Source organism: Callithrix jacchus, chromosome X (genome assembly GCF_049354715.1).
Source record: "Callithrix jacchus isolate 240 chromosome X, calJac240_pri, whole genome shotgun sequence".
NCBI classification, from domain to species: Eukaryota; Metazoa; Chordata; class Mammalia; order Primates; family Cebidae; genus Callithrix; species Callithrix jacchus.
The window spans coordinates 71407367-71420973 of NC_133524.1; positions in this window are offsets into that span (position 1 = coordinate 71407367).

The window sequence follows — 13607 nt, forward strand, 5'->3', positions numbered from 1 at the left end:
ATAACTCTTTTCAATTCATGACACTGGCACATAATCCCAAGGCAAATATTCTAATAAAGACATGATTAATATAATGAGCATTTTTCTTAATTACTAACCTTTTTATTTTATTTATTTATTTATTTATTTTAGCAGTTTTATTATTACTCAAATCAGTCTCCCTGAGCTTTCGGGGATCAGAGTTTGGACAACTTGGTGAGTGGGGGGAAAGTTAGTGAGCTGGGAGTGCTAATTGGTCAGGTCATTTATGAAATCACAGGGAGTCAAAGCTGTCTTCTTTTTTTTTTTTTGGCACTTTTTTTTTTTAGAGGGAAAAAGAGAAAAAGAAAGGGAAAAAAGAAAAAGAGAGAAAAAGGAATATTACTTCATTCCTAGAATGGGTTTCAATAATGGCCGATCAATATTTTGAGTGTTTCAAGTGGTTAGTGCATATTTTATGTGTTTAAAATGGAGAACTCTATTGTGTTTATTTGTTCTGGCTCTGAGTTCAAGTCCTGGATATCGTTATCAATTTGTTGTCTCGTTGAATCTAAATCTCATTATGTGTCTTATGTATCTGGGTGTTAAGATCTCTTATTGTTACATTAATCCTTTTACCCTTGCATCCTTGTAACTTTGAAATCTATTTTATTAAGTGTGAGAATTGCAACTCCTGCTTTTTATTTATTTATTTTTGCTCTCCATTTGGTTGGTGAGTTTTTTTCCATCCCCTTGTTTTGAGTCTTTGTATATCTTTAGATATATCGTTAGATTTTGTGGATAATGTATATTTTGTGTGTTTAAAATGGAGAGCTCTATTGAGTTTATTTGTTCCGGATCTTAGTTCCAGTCCCGGATATCGTTATCAATTTTCTGTCTCGTTGACTCTAAATCTCATTATGGGTCTTATGTATCTGGGTGTTAAGATCTCTTATTATTACATTAATCCTTTTACCCTTGTATCCTTGCAGCTTTGAAATCTGTTTTGTCAAATGTGAAAATTGCAACTCCTGCTTTTTATTTATTTATCTTTGCTCTCCATTTGGTTGGTACGTTTTTTTTTTTTCCAACCCTTTATTTTGAGTCTATGTATATCTTTGGATATACCGTTAGATTTTGTCTGTATCTTTTGATTGGGAGATTTGGTCGATTTAAATTTAGGGTTGCTGCCATTTGATATTAACTGGCTATTTTGTCCTTTCGTTGATAAAAATTCTTCTTTATGTTAATGATCTTTACTTTTTGGTGTATTTTTAGAAAGGGTCATACTGGTTGTTCCTTTCTGTGTATAATGCTTCTTTTAGAAGTTCTTGTAAAGCAGGCCTGGTGGTAATAAAATCTCTGAGTACTTGCTTGTTCCTAAAAGATTTTATTTTTCCTTCAAATGTAAAGCTTAAATTGGCAGGATATGAAATTCTGGGCTGAAAGTTCTGTGGATTAAGTATATTGAATATTGGCCCCCACTCTCTTCTAGCTTGTAGGGTTTCCATTGAGAGAGATCTGCTGTAAGCCTAATAGGCTTACCTTTATGGGTAACTTGATCTTTCTCTCTGGCTGCCCTTAATATTTTCTCCTTCGTTTCCATCTTGGTGAATCTAACGATTATGTGCCTTGGGGTTGGTCTTCTTGAGGAATATCTTTGTGGTGTTCTCTGTATTGCCTGGGGTTGAATAGTGTCCTGCTTTGCTAAATTAGGAAAATTTTCCTGGATAATGTCCTGGAGAGTATTTTCCAGCTTGAATTCATTCTCTCCGTCCCATTCAGGTACACCAATCAAGCGTATATTAGGTCTTTTCACATAGTCCCATATTGCTTGGAGACTTTGCTCATTCCTTTTTACCCTTTTTTCTCTATTCTTGTCTTGTCATTTTGTTTCATTAAGTTGGTCTTCGACCTCCGATACCCTTTCTTCTGCTTGATCCATTCAGCTGTTTAAGCTTGTACATATTTCACTAAGTTCTCGTGTTGTATTTTTCAACTCCATAAGTTCATTTGTATTCCTCTCTATATTGTCTATTCTTTTCAACATTTCATCTAACCTTTTTTCCAAGTTCTTAGTTTCTTTACATTGGGTTAGAACAAGTTCCTTTAACTCCCAGAAGTTTCTTATCATCCACCTTTTAAAGCCTACTTCAGATAATGGAACACAGTCCTTTTCCATCAGTGCTTGTTCCGTTACTGATGAGTCCTTTTCCATCAGGGCTTGTTCGGTTGCTGATGAGTCCTTTTCCATCAGGGCTTGTTCCATTGCTGATGGGTTCTGCTTTTGAGTATACTCGGCCTTCTTAGGCTGTTTTTTTCCCTTCATTGTGGATGCACTGCCTTTCTAATTAGGTTTCTGAGTAGACATCCGACTTATTGATTCCCAGTGCTGGGATCCAAGCAACCCACTGTGGCAGCCTAAATAGCAGCAATAAGACTGATGGTGCTCTTCTGCCCAGGAATCTCTGGTCTGGCTTCCCTCTTGAGTCTGCAACAAGAGGCTCTGACTCCCCAGAGCTCCAAACTCTGGTCAGTAGGGGAAGCAGTCCCGTTGGCTCTGCACGAAGAGCTGCCGCGCTGAGACGCCGGCAAAACTGCTGCAGAGGCCACAAGAGTCACGCTGGCGACCCGTGGGGCTCCTCCACTGGGAATTGGCTAATCGGTGAGTGATGAAAATTCGTCTAAAGATGTGGCGTCGTCTCGTTCTCTGAGCTTTCACTGGGAGCTACAATCCTGAGCTGTTAGTGGTCGGCCATCTTGGATCTTCTTGCTCATTTTTTAATCAGGTTATTTGTTTTCTCATTACTGAATTGAGTGCCTTATAATATTTTGAAAATAAATTCCTTATCAGATCTATGGTCAGCAAATATTTTCTCTCATTCCACAGGATGCTTCTTCACTCTGTTGGTTTGTTTCTTTGCTGTGCAAAAGCACTTGTGTAGTTTTGTTTTCATTGTCTGGGCTTTTCAGTTCATACTCAACAAAAGAATAGCCAACAACAATATCATGGAACTTTTCCCCTATTTTTTCTTCTAATAGTTTTACAGTTTCAGGTCTTACATTTAAGTCAATCCCATTTTGAGTTTATTTCTGTACATGATGTGAGATAAAAGTCTAATTTCACTCTCCTGCATGTGGATAACCAGTTTTCAAAGGATAATTTGTCAAAGACGCTGTTCTTTCCCGTTCTGTGTTCTTGTTCTTTGTTGATAATTAAAAACTGTAAATGCATGAATTTATTCCTGGGCTCTTTATTCTGTTCCATCAGTTAATGTGTCTGTTTTTATGCCAGTACCATGTTCTTTTAATTACTGTAGCTTTGCAGTCAATTTTAAGGAATTGTAGTGTGATGTCTTCAGCTTTGTTCTTTTTTTTTTTTTTTTTTTGAGATGGAGTTTTGCTCTTGTTGCCCAGGATGGAGTACAATGGCATGATCTCTGCACACTGCAACCTCCGCCACCAGGTTTAAGCCATTCTTCTACCTCAGCCTCTGGAGTAGCTGCGATTACAGGCATGCTCCACCATGCCCAGCTAATTTTGTACTGTTAGTAGAGACGGGGTTTCTCCATGTCGGTCAGGTTGGTCTTAAACTCCCGACTTCAGGTGATCCACCTGCCTCAGCTTCCCAAAGTGCTGGGATTACAGGCATGAGCCGCACCCAGCCCAGCTTTGTTCTTTAAGTATAAGATTGCTTTGTCTACCTGTGATTTTTTATACTTCTATACACATTTTAGGATTTTTTCCCCGATTTTTGTGAAAAATGTCATTGGAATTTTGATAGTAGCTGCATTGACTCTGGAGGTTGCTTTTGGTAGTGTAGACACATTAAGAATATTAATTTAGCTGGGCACAGTGACTCACGCCTGTAATCCCAGCACTTTGGAAGGCCGAGGTGGGCAGATAATGAGGTCAGGAGTTCCATACCAGCCTGATCAACATGGTGAAACCCTGTCTCTGTTAAAAATATTAAAATTAGCCAGGCCTGATGGCATGCGTCTGTAATACCAGCTACTCAGGAAGTTGAGGCAGGAGAATTGCTTGAACCCAGGAGGTGGAGGTTGCAGTGAGCTGAGATCACACCACTGCACTCCAGCTTGGGTGACAGAGCCAGTCTGTCTCAGAAAAAAAAATTAGCCAGGTGTGGTGGCACAGGACTGTAGTCCTAACTAACTACTTGGGAGGCTGAGGCAGGAAAATAGCTTGAACCCAGGAGGCAGAGGTTGAAATGAACCAAGACCATGCCACTGCACTCAAGCCTGGGCGACAGAGTGAGACTCCATCTCGAACAAACAAAAAACAATAACAACAAAAAAAACCCCAAAAGAATATTAAATCGTCCAATTCACAAGCACAAGGTTTATTTCCATTTAATTGTGCCTTCAATTTATTTCATCAATGTTTTATAGTATTCAGTGTAAAAAGTTTTACTTCTGGGCTGGGCATGGTGGCTCACATCTGTAATCTCAACACTTTGGGATGCCAAGGGGGGCAGATCTTAAGGTAACAAGTTTGATACCAGCCTGGTCAACATTGGTCAAACCTCGTCTGTACTAAAGATAGAAAAATTAGCTGGACATGGTGGCACATGCCTGTAATCCCAGCTACTTGGGAGGGTGAGGCAGGAGAATTGCTTAAACCCGGGAGGCAGAGGTTGCAGTGAGCCCAGATCACGCCATTGGACTCCAGGCTGGGTGACAGGGTGAGACTCTCAGAAAAAAAAAAAAAAAGTTTTACTTCCTTGATTAAACTCAGTAGTAAGTATTGTATTGTATTGTATTTATTTATTTATTTATTTTGAGATAGTCTCTCACTGTATCCCCCAAGCTGGAGCGCAGTGGCATGATCTCGGCTTACTGCAACCTCTGCCTTCCGGTTCAAGTGATTCTCCTGCCTCAGCCTCTGGAGTAGCTGGTTTTACACGCATCTGCCACCAAGGCCAGCTAATTTTTTGTATTTTTTAGTAGAGACAGGGTTTGACCATGCTGGCCAGGCTGGTCTCGAACCTCTAATCTCAGGTGATCCACCTCCCTCGGCCTCCCAAAGTGCTGGGATTACAGGTGTGAGCCACCATGCCTGGCTGTTTATTAGTTCTAACAGGTATTTGGTGAATCTTTAAGGTTTTCCATATGCAGGATCATGTCCTCTGCCAACAGAGACAATTTAATTTCTTCCTTTCCAATTTGGATGCCTTTTATTGCTTTCTCTTGCCTAATTGCTCTAACAGAGTTTTACTACTATGTTTAATATAAGCAATAAGAGTGGTCATCCTTGCCTGTTCCTGACCTTAGAGGAAAAGATTTCAACTCTTCACCATTTATTATGATGTTAGTTGTCGGCTTGTTAAATATGGCCTTTATTGTGCTAAGGTATATTTATCCTGTACCTAATTTTTTGAGAGTTTTTATGATAAAAGGAAGTTGAATTTTGGCAAATGCTTTTTCTGTATTAATATCTATTGAGATAATTACATGGGTTTTTTCTTTCATTCTGGTAGCTTAGTGTATCACATCTTATTGTTATAATAGACTATTTAAAATTGAAAAAAAAGAAAAAGGCCAGGTACGGTGGCTCATGCCTGTAATCCCAGCACTTTGGGAGGCTGAGGCAGGTGGATCACCTGAGGTCAGGAGTTCAAGACCAGCATGACCAACATGGTGAAACCTTGTCTTTACTAAAAATACAAAAAAAAAAAAAAAGCTGGAGTTGGTGGTGGGTGCCTGTAATCCCAGTTACCTGGGAGGCTGAGGCAGGAGAATTACTAGAACCTGGGAGGCAGAAGTTGCAGTGAGCCAAGATAGCACCACTGCACTCCAGCCTGGGCAACAGATTGAGACTCCATCACAAAAAAAAGAAAAAAAAAATTGTCATAGTCATCTTCTGACAGAGATAATTAATGATAGGTTTTATGGAAATTTCTAAATAGTAAAATACCTTCCAAAAATAGTGACTGTGGGCCATGCAAAGTCCTTTGAACAGACTGCACCATGGACTACCCCATAGTCAAGCCATGGTGACCCCTGTGACCCACATGTACACTTCTAGATGGCCTCCCAGAGTCAGGAAGTCTGAGGTTACAGGAAACCTGCAAAAGAAGAATAGCTAGCTCCTGTAGTGCCCGATTAACCAAACTTGTGACACTCTGGCATTGTTCCTGCCTCAAATAATAAGCCAACCATGTGACATTGGATCCTGTGACACCCACCTTCCCCAGCTTGCAAAAACTGTCCTGAACTGTAACTTTCCACTGCCTACCCCAAACCTATAAAACCAGCTCCTATCCTACCACCCTCTGCTGACTCTCTTTTTGAACTCAGCCTGTTCACACCCGAGTGAATAAACAGCCTTGTTGCTTACACAAAGCCTGTTTAGGTGGCCTCTTCATTCAGAGTGCACTTAACATGTGGTGCTGAAAACTGGGACAGGGGTACTCCTTTGGGAGACCAGTCCCCTATGCCCACTCTCCCTCTGTGAAGAGACCCACCTGCAACCTCAGTGCATCAGAGCAGCCCAGCAACCCTCTTGCCACCTTCAGATCGGGTAAGCAATCTCTCTCTCTCTCTCTCTTTCTTTAACTCCTTTTCCTTCTAAGTAGAGGCAAAGGAGACACTCTTTGTTCATGCATTCAAAATCTCCAACGTTGGTCATGAACTCAGGAAGACAGTCTTCCCTTGGTGCCTGGTCAATAGCAGGGATTTCTGCCTTGACTACTCACCCACAGTCCAGCCCAGGACTCAGTCAGAGATGCCTACTGAAACCCTGGTAGCTGCTCTCCACTTATTCTCCTGATCTCTATTCCTTTCCTTAAAACTTATCTCCTTTGCCATGGGCAATATTCTGCCCTCTATTCCTCTGTCTTTAACTCTAGCCTGTGTCCTAAAAATTCTAAAATCTCTTCAACTGTCACCCAATCTGAAACCTAAACATGTTTTTCTGCAATACGGCCTGGCCCCAATACAAATTAGACAATGGTTTCAAATGGCCAGAGAAAGGCACTTTCAATTTCTCTATTCTGTAGGACCTAGACGATTTTTGTTGACAAATAAGCAAATGGTCTGAAGTGCCATACATCCAGTCATTTATTGCACTTCAATCCCTCCTTAATCTCTACTCTCAATGTGACATGTCCCAAATTTTCTTTCCCTCCCTTCCATCCACCCCTCCTGCCTCTGTCAGTGACTCAGAATCCTCCTTGTCCATCAACCCTTCTGACCTTTCTCCCCTCAACCTGTCTGAACCAGACTCCAATCTAGGCCCTAACCACTGCCCCCTCAGGCCTCCCTACTATTCCTCTGCCCACAACCCACCTCCTTATCCCTCTCCTATCACCTCCCCACCTCATACCTGGTCCAACTTATAGTTTAGTACCATGGCTAACTCCTCTGCCCCTGCCCAACAGTTTCTCCTTTGAGAGGTAGCTGGAGTTGAAGGCATAGTTAGGGTACACATTTCTTTATCGTTATCCCACCTTTCCCAAATTGGCCAAGGGTTAGGCTCCTTTTCATCAGATCCTATTAAATTTATACAAGAGTTCCAATATCTAACCCAGTACTATAACAACCTGGAGTGACTTAAATGTCATCCTCACCTCTACTCTCAACCCAGAGGAGCAGCAAAATGTTTACACCTAGCCCAATTCTACACTGAAGACCAGCAGCACCTTGAACCCAGTCTATAGGAAGGTACCAGGGCAGTTGCCTGGGAAGATCTGCAATGGAAATACCAGGTAGGTTCCCCCGATATAGCCAGGCGAGATTACATGATCTCCTGCCAAGTATAAGGGCTCCAAAAACCAGCATATAAATAAAGCTGTCAGCTATGACAAACTTAAAGAAACTACCCAGGGCACTAACTAGAACAACCAGCATACAGAAGAACACAAACAACTTGAAGGAGCTGAAAAACATAGCACAGGAACTTCATGAATCATACACAAGTTTCAACAGCTGAATCAATCAAGTGGAAGAAAATATCAGAGATTGAAGATCAACTCAATGAAATAAAGCGAGAAGGCAAAATTAGAGAAAAAAGAATGAAAAGAAATGAATACAGCCTCCAAGAAATACGGGATTATGTGAAAAGACCAAATCTACATTTGATCAGTGTACCTGAAAGTAACAGAGAGAATGAAACCAAGTTGGAAAACACTCTTCAGGATATTATCGAGGAGAACTTTCCCAACCTAGCAAGGCAGGCCAACATTCATATACAGGAAATACAGCAAACACCACAAAGGTATTCCTCAAGAAGAGCAACCCCAGGCACATAATTGTCAGATTCACCAGGGTTGAAATGAAGGAAAAAGTGCTAAGGGCAGCCAGAGAGAAAGATCGGGTTACCCATAAAGGAAAGCCTATCAGACTCACAGCGGATCTCTTGGCAGAAACCCTACAAGCCAGAAGAGAGTGGGGGCCAATATTCAACATCCTAAAAGAAAAGGATTTTCAACCCAGAATTTCATATTCAGCCAAACTAAGCTTCATAAACGAAGGAGAAATAAAATCCTTTATAGACAAGCAACTGCTGAGAGATTTCGTCACCACCAGGCCTGCCCTATAGAGCTCCTGGAGGAAGCACTAAACATGAAAGGAACAACCAGTACCAGCCACTGCAAAAACATACCAAACTGTAAAGACCATCAACATTATGAAGAAACAAGTCAACTACTGGGCAAAACAATCAGCTATCATCAAAATGGCAGATCAAATTCACACATAACAATATTAACCTTAAATGTAAATGGGCTAAATGCCCCAATCAAAAGACACAAACTGGCGATTGGAACAAGTCAAGATCCATTGGTGTGCTGTATTCAGGAAACCCAACTCACAAGCAAAGACACACATAGGCTCAAAATAAAGGGATGGAGAAAGATTTACCAAGCAAATGGAGATTAAAAAAAAAAAGCAGGGGTTGCAATCCTAGTCTCTGATAAAATATACTTTAAATCAACAAAGATCAAAAGAGACAAAGAGGGGAATCCCATATGGTAAAGGAATTAATGCAACAAGAAGAGTTAACTACTCTAAATATGTATACACCCAACACAGGAGCAGCCAGATACATAAAGCAAGTTCTTAATGACATACAAAGAAACTTAGACTCCCACATGATAATAGTGAGAGACTTTTTTTTTTATTTTTACTTTTTATTGAGAGGGACTTTTGCTCGTTACCCAGGCTGGAATGCAATGGCACGAACTTGGCTCACTGCAACCTCTGCTTCCTGGATTCAAGCAATTCTCCTGCCTCAGCCTCCAGAGTAGCTGGGACTACAGGTGTGCGCCACCATGCCCAGCTAATTTTTGTATTTTTTAGTAGAGACGAGGTTTCACCAAGTTGACCAGGATGGTCTCAATCTGTTGATCTCATGATCCACCCGCCTTGGCCTCCCAAAGTGCTGGGATTATAGGCGTGAGCCACCGCACCTGGCCCTAGTGAGACTTTAACACCCCACTGTCAATATTAGACAAATCAATGAGATAGAAAATTAACAAGGATATCCAGGACTTGAACTCAGATCTGAACCAAGCATACCTAATAGACATCTATGGAACTTTGCACCCCAAAACAACAGAATATACAGTCTTCTCAGCACCACTTCACACTTATTCTAAAACTAACCACATAATTGGAAGGAAAACACTCCTCAGCAGATGCAAAAGAACAGAAATTATAACAACCAGTCTCTCAGACCACAGTGCAATCAAATTAGAACTCGGGATTAAGAAACTCACTCAAAACTACACTACATGGAAACTAAACAACCTGCTCCTGAATTACTACTGAATAAATAATGAAATGAAGGCAGAAATAAAGAGGTTCTCTGAAACCAATGAGAAGGAAGACACAACGTACTAAAATCTCTGGGACACATTTAAAGCAGTGTCTACAGGGAAACTTATAGCACTACATGCCCACAAGAGAAGCGAGGAAAGATATAAAATTGACACCCTAACGTCATGATTAAAAGAACTAGAGGAGCAAGATCAAACAAATTCAAAAGGTACCAGAAGACAAGAAATAACTAAGATCAAAGCAGAAGTAAAGGAGATAGAGACACAAAAAACTCCAAAAAAAAAAAAAAAATCCAGTAGCTGGTTTTTTGAAAAGATCAAAAAAATAAGTAGACCAATAGCCAGACTAATAGAAAAGAGAAGAATCAAATAAATGCAATTTAAAAAATGATAAAGGGGATATCACCACTGATCCCACAGAAATACAAACTACCGTCAGAGATTACTACAAACACCTCTATGCAAATAAACCAGTAAATCTAGAAGAAATGGATAAATTCCTGGACCCTTACACCCTCCCAAGACTAAACTAGGAAGAAACTGAATTCTTGAATAGACCAATAACAAAGTTTGAAGTTGAGGCAGCAATTAATAGCCTACCAGCCCAAAATAGTCTGAGACTAGATGGGTGCACAGCCAAATTCTACCAGATGTACAAAGAGGAGCTGATACAATTCCTTCTGAAACTATTCCAAACAATACAAAAACAGGAAATTCTCCATAACTCATTTTATGAGACCCACATCATTTTGATACCAAAACCTAGCAGAGATGCAACTAAGAAAGAAAATTTCAGGCCAATATCCATGATGAATATTGATATAAAAATCTTCAATAAAATACTGGCAAACTGAATCCAACAGCACATCAAAAAGCTTATCCATCACAATCAAGTTGGCTTCATCCCAGGGATACAAGGCTGGTTCAACATACCAAATGTATAAACGTAATCCATCATATAAACAGAATCAAAGACAAAAACCCCATGATTATCTCAATAGATGCAGAGAAAGCCTTTGACAAAATTCAACAGCTTTTTATGCTAGAAACTCTCAATACACTAGTTATTGATGGATTGTATCTCAAAATCTTAAGAGCTATTTATGACAAATCCACAGCCAATGTTATACTGAATGGGCAAAAACTGGAAGGATTCCCTTTGAAAACTGGCACAAGACAAGGATGCCCTCTCTCACCACTGCTATACCACATAGTACTGGAAGATCTGGCTAGGGCCATCAGGCAAGAGAAAGAAGTAAAGGGTAGTTGAATAGGAAGAGAGGACATCAAATTGTCCCTGTTTGCAGGTGACATATTTGTCTATTTAGAAAACCCCATTGTCTCAACCCCAAATCTCCTTAAGCTGATAAGCAACTTCAGCAAAGTCTCTGGATACAAAATCAATGTGCAAAAATTACAAGCATTCCTATACACCAATAATAGACAAACAGAGAGACAAATAATTAGTGAACTCCCATTCACAATTGCTACAAAGAAAATAAAATATCTAGGAACACAACTAACAAGGGATGTGAAGGACCTCTTCAAGGACTACTACAAACCACTGCTTAAGGAAATAAGAGAGGACACAAACAGGAAAAACATTCCATGCTCATGGTTAGGAAGAATTCAATATCGTGAAAATGGCCATATTGCCCCAAGTAATTTATAGATTCAATGCATTTCCCATTAAGCTACCAATGAATTTCTACATGGAATTGGAAAAAAACCACCTTAAACTTTGTATGAAACCAAAAAAGAGCCTGCATAGCCAAGACAATCCTAAATTAAAAAGAGCAAAGCTGGAGGCATCACGCTACCTGAATTCAAACTATATTACAAGGCTACTGTAATCAAAACAGCATGATACTGGTACCAAAACAGAGATATAGACGAATGAAACAGAACAGAGGCCTCAGAAAGAACACCACACAACTACAACCATCTGATCTTTGACAAATCTGTCAAAAACAAGCAATGGGGAAAGGATTCCCTATTTAATAAATAATGTTGGGAAAACTGGCTAGCCATATGCAGAAAGCTTAAATGGAATCCCTTCCTTACACCTTATACAAAAATTAACTCTGGATGGATTAAAGATTTAAACATGAGACATAACACCACAAAAACTCTAGAAGAAAACCTAGGCAATACCATTCAGGACATAGGCATGAGCAAGGACTTCATGACTAAAACACCAAAAGTAATGACAACGAAAACCAAAAGTGACAAATGGGATCTAATTAAAGTTAAGAGCTTCTGCACAGCAAAAGAAACTATCATTAGAGTGAACTGGCAACCAAGAAAATGCAAAAAAAGTTTTGCAATCTACCCATCTGAAAAAGGGCTAATATCCAGAATCTACAGAGAACTTAAACAAATTTACAAGGAAAAAACAAACTACACCATCAAAAAGTGGGAAAGGATATGAACAGATACTTTTCAAAAGAAGACATTCAGCCAACAAACATATGAAAAAAATTCTCATCATCACTGGTCATTAGAGAAATGTAAATCAAAACCACAATGAGATACCACCACCACATGCCAGTTAGAATGGTGATCATTAAAAAATCAGGAGACAACAGATGCTGGAGAGGATGTGGAGAAATAGGAACAATTTTACACTGTTGGTGGGAGTGTAAATTAGTTCAACCATTGTGGAAGACAATGTGGTGATTCCTCAAGGATCTAGAAATAGAAATACCATTTGACCCAGCAATCCCATTACTGGGTATGTACCCAAAGGATTACAAATCATTCTATTATGAAGACACATGTATACATATGTTTGTTGCAACATTGTTTATAATAGTAAAGACCTGGAATCAACCCAAATGCCCGTCAATGATAGACTTGACAAAGAAAATGTGGCACATATACACCATGGAATACATGCAGCCATAAAAAAGGATGAGTTCATGTCCTTTGCAGAGACATGGATGTATCTGGAACCCATCATTCTCAGCAAACTGACACAAGAACAGAAAACCAAACACCACATGTTCTCACTCATAGGCGAGTGTTAAACAATGAGAACACATGGACACAGGGAGGGGAACATCACACACCGGGGCCTGGGGATGGGGAGTAGGGGAGGAATAGCAGGGGGTGGGGGGATTAGGGAGGGATAGCATTAGGAGAAATACCTAATGTAGATGATGTGGTGATGGATGCAGCAAACCACTATCATGGCACTTGTATACCTATGTAACAAATCTGCACAATCTGCACATGTACTCCAGTACTTAAAGTATAATAAATAATTTTTTTTAAAAAAAAGAAAGAAACTATCCAGGGCAAAGACGAAAACCCAGCCCAGTTCATGGCCCATTTAGCTGTCACCCTTTGATGATTTACTGCCCTGGACCCAAAAGGGCCAGAAGGCTGTCTAATTCTTAGTATTCATTTTATTACCCAGTCTGCCACCGACATTAGGAAAAAGCCCCAAAACCTAGACTGTGGCCCTCAAACCCCACAACAGGACCTAATAAACCTCACCATTAAGGTGTTCAATAACATAGAAGAAACTGCCAAGCAACAGCATATCTCAGAATTACAAATGCTTGCCTCCACTATAAGACAAACCCCAGCCACACCTCCAATTCAAAAAAACTTCAGAACGCCCAAACCACAGTGTCCAGGCTCTTCTTCTGGACCTCCTCCCCCAGCAGCTTGCTTCAAATGCTGGAAAACTGGCCACTGGGAGAAGGAATGACCATAGCCCAGGTTTCCTCCTAAGCCGTGTCCCATCTGTGTGGGACCCCACTAGAAATTGGACTGCCTGACTCAGGTTGCAGCCACTCCTAGAGCTCCTGGAGCTCAAACCCAAAAGTCTCTGACTAACTCCTTC